Source organism: Eptesicus fuscus, chromosome 6 (assembly GCF_027574615.1).
Source record: "Eptesicus fuscus isolate TK198812 chromosome 6, DD_ASM_mEF_20220401, whole genome shotgun sequence".
Lineage (NCBI taxonomy): Eukaryota > Metazoa > Chordata > Mammalia > Chiroptera > Vespertilionidae > Eptesicus > Eptesicus fuscus.
The window spans coordinates 59,828,579-59,832,453 of NC_072478.1; the positions used below are offsets into that span (position 1 = coordinate 59,828,579).

The 3,875-nt window shown below is 41.2% G+C and overlaps 1 non-coding gene across 1 annotated transcript; it reads right to left on the minus strand.

Annotated features, from left to right (window-relative positions):
- Positions 1 to 2,257: 2,257 nt before the first annotated feature.
- Positions 2,258 to 2,382, minus strand: LOC114233462 (U6atac minor spliceosomal RNA). The gene has a single exon (XR_003619603.2). It is a non-coding gene; the product is annotated as a U6atac minor spliceosomal RNA (small nuclear RNA).
- Positions 2,383 to 3,875: the final 1,493 nt, after the last annotated feature.

Genomic DNA, 3,875 nt, shown 5'->3' on the forward strand with positions numbered 1-3,875 from the left:
ATGGAACAACAAATTGATGTTCCTCTCTTTTCCTTTCTCTCTCTCTCCAAACCAATTTTTTAAAAGAGGATGAGGCTGAATGACTTATCACAGGTTTATTTTTGATTCAGATTCTGAGCTTCTAAGTTAACAGGTATTTTCTGAGGCCTAATGTATGTGGTGCTATTAAGTGGACTCAAACAATGACAACCTCTTATCTTGAGGAGGTAGGAGACTGACCTCATTCTCAGCTGATTTGATCAACTGAAAAGCAAAACGTGCCATTAATTTTAGGATCCATTATATGTGACATTTTTGTCTTGCTAAAGGTTAGGGTCTAATAGGAGAATTGGAGAACTCACTAAGCATTGTATCTTTATTCACATTTGGAAATTAGTTGGTACTGGGGACAGTCTGTGCACTCACCCTGATTTGGGGTCTAGGTCTCATTTTCCCAGGAAGGGCTGGCGCCTGTGCCATGTCTCCGTGCCTAAAATCTCTTATTCATGCATGCACAAAGGGCAGGCATGATTCACACAGGATGAATCCCTGAGCCTCACAGACAGGAGAAGAATGTAGAGTCGTGATACTGAAACCATTTCTCAGCCTTAGTTGTCAGTGCTGGGACCCACTTCAGCACATTTCTGAAATGAACTCTGCTAAGGCGAGGTTGGTGACACCATAAAAAAGAATTTTGTAATTAAAAAGGCTTAAAGGGATCACTGGCAAGATGGCCTTTCTTCTTTCTTTCTTTTTTTTTTTTAACCAAGTCACTTAAAGAAGTAAACTTGATAGAAGTACTTCCTTACATCAGTTTTGCCCATCAGTCAAAGTGACGGGAGGCAGACTGAGCAGAGACGCCCCTTAAGGAACTCTAAGGGGCGGGTTTCGAGCTTGCCTTCTCCTGGGAAGCCATTTATCACCTGATGAAGGCATCTATTTGGTGACTTCAGTGGTCCTTAAAGTTTGGTCAGTAGGATTAGAAATAAGATACAGATAAGACAGCTCATTGGGAAAGTCCTACCTTTTATGAACAGCTATGAGCCTCACTATTTTAATTTACCAGATGGATACTAGTGATTTAAAATATTATGATAAAAGGGACATATATAATACTTTCAACAATAAAAATTAAAATAAATATTATGATAAAAGAAAACAATCTCCTCCACCAGATCACATAACATTTAATGTATATTTTACTGCAGTTGACCCATCTGGGCTTCAGAAGTTACATCTTACTGGCTGATTAATAAATTAGCCCAAATACCCCAAATCAGCCCTGGCCAGTGTTCTCAGTGGTTAGAGCGTTGGCCCTTGAACTGAAGGGTGGCAGGTTTGATTCCCGGTCAAAAGCATGTACTTGGGTTGCAGGTTCGATTCCCCAGCCTCAGTCAGAGCACAGCAGAGGCAACCAATTGATGTGTCTCTGTTACATCACACATTGATGTTTCTTTCTCTTTCTCCCTCTCTTCCTCCCTTCCACTCTCTCTAAAAAACAATCAATGGAAAAAGTATCCTTGGGTGAAGATTAACAGCTACAACAAAAATACCCCAAATCAGAGATAACAAAATGAATGAAGAAGGAGCAAGAGTCAGAGCATCTGCCTCTGGGTGTCCTGAGGGGAAGCACTGATTTTCATGGGCCATCTGTAACGATAAGTGGCTGGAGGAGTTGACTTGAATTCAGCCTCTCTCTGGAGTTAGGGTCCCTAATGAGATAGTATCCCATGGGAGGAGTTTTAAATCAGAAACTTGGCTGGTTCTTTCTGATAGTTGTTTGGAATGACCAGGACCACACATATCCTCACAGAGCAAAAATGGCCACATAGCTCTGAGGGGCAGAGGAGAAGGCTTAGAGAGCATATGAGCTAGAGGATCTCAGAGGGCTTCCAACCTGAACTCCTCCCTCCTGCCAACAAAGGAAATGAGCTCTGAAAGGGTTCAATGACATACTGAGTGACACACAGAGAGTTCAGGACTAAGTGAGGGCTAGGACCCCAGGGTGGTGACTCATAGTCTTTCTAGACAGAATGGAAAGTTAGAAAAAAATATTTTAAATTATTTTTTCCCAGTTTCATTGAGAAATAATTGGCATATATCACTGTGTAAGTTTAAGGCATATAAGCATGATGGTTTAATTTTCATATGTTGTGAAATAATTATCACAGTAGGTTCAGCTAACATTCATCTCGTATAGACACACTATAAAGAAAAGAAAGAAGAAAAGAAAAAAAGAAAAATAATTTTCTCCTGGTGATGAGAACTCTTAGGATTTACAAATGATGGTTCGATACCTTGAAGTAGGAGGCACTGCCTTAATTGTCTGCATGTTGTTGGGCCCGAGAGCCTCTTCCATCCTTGTCGAGGGGTGTGCTAACCGTCTCTTCTTTCATACAACACAAAATTATTATTTCTGATGCTTATTATATTGTCTCTTAAGTGCTGTCTTTCCACAGTGAGGTGACATGTAATGAAAGAGCTGCAGTGCCTGAGTTTGAACACAGGATACCAGCCTGGGGATTTTCTGCAGAAGAGGCACATGAACATATTTGATGATAGAGGAAAAGACCAGTGGAGGCTAGGGTGAGGCTGCAGATGCAGTTGGTCTTTGAGATTGAGACCTTTCTTCTTTTAAGGCTGTGACGGGAGACCAGAAGGCAGATAAAGAGATGAGGGAGGCAGGGACTCTCTTCTGGAAAGTCCATGTTTTTTAAAAATATGTTTTTATTGCTTTCAGAGAGGAAAGGAGAGGGAGAGAGAGATAGAAACATCAATGATGAGAGAGAATCATTGATCAGCTGCCTCCTGCATGCCCCACACTGGGGGTCGAGCCCGAAACCTGGGCATGTGCCCTGACTGGGAATTGAAATGTGACCTCCTGGTTTATAGGTTGATGCTCAACCACTGAGCCACGCCGGCCAGGCTGGAGAGTCCATGTTAATGATAAAATCTCTCTCCATAAGTGCTCTCTCACACACAAACATGCACACATAGTGAATGATAGACAGAAAATTAATAATTCTTGCTTGGGCTGATTCTTTTCAAGAAGTTAATCTGAAAATGATTGCTATGACTGACTATTGTGGATTTAGGTAGGGAGAGAAAATCATTTCCATTTTCTTGTTTAAGTTTCAGAGTTTTTAGGACTATTTTAATGCAATTCTTTGCCTACACAATATAGATTGTGGGGGACTAGCTATATTTCATGGAGACATGAGATCACTATCCCCCCTCCCTTTCTTTCTCTTACAAACCGATTTCTAAATGTTGAATACATCCCAAGACTAGGGTCTATAAAGCGGCCTTAACAATTTTACTAGAACTACCTACTAACCATATATCTTTAAGGCATCTTTAAGGTAGCACAATACAAATAATAAAAAATCTGTCCACTCTATGTTCCAGTCATGTTTGGGGGCTCAGTGGACAATGTGTACATTTTGTAAATTTTCTTCCAATATTATTTTGGCTTAGCCTGTTAGGAAATGCCAGGGGAAGAATAATGGGTGCTTTACAATCACCATAAAAAATACCCAGAATCCTTTCGTTTCACATTGATTGTGATGACAAGCCTTCATTCCTGCTCCAGATGCTGTTCCCACCCGGAGTTCAGGACTGCGAGCGATAGCTAAAATAATGCTCTTCTCAGGTTTGTAATCTCAGGAAACAACAGAGATCCCAGAAACAGTCAGTTCAGGTTCATCTGAGGTTTGAACAGCCGGAGAGCCCCCATCAGCAGAGTGAAATTCGAAAAGTGCCGGCCTGTGAGGAACAACGTTTATAATTGTCACCCACAGTTGGAATAGTCCTGGAGGCTGGGCGGGTTGTCAAAGAGCGATCCCTTTCTGTTCGGCCTTCACATTCAATTTCTTTCATTTGATTTTCTAATTTTC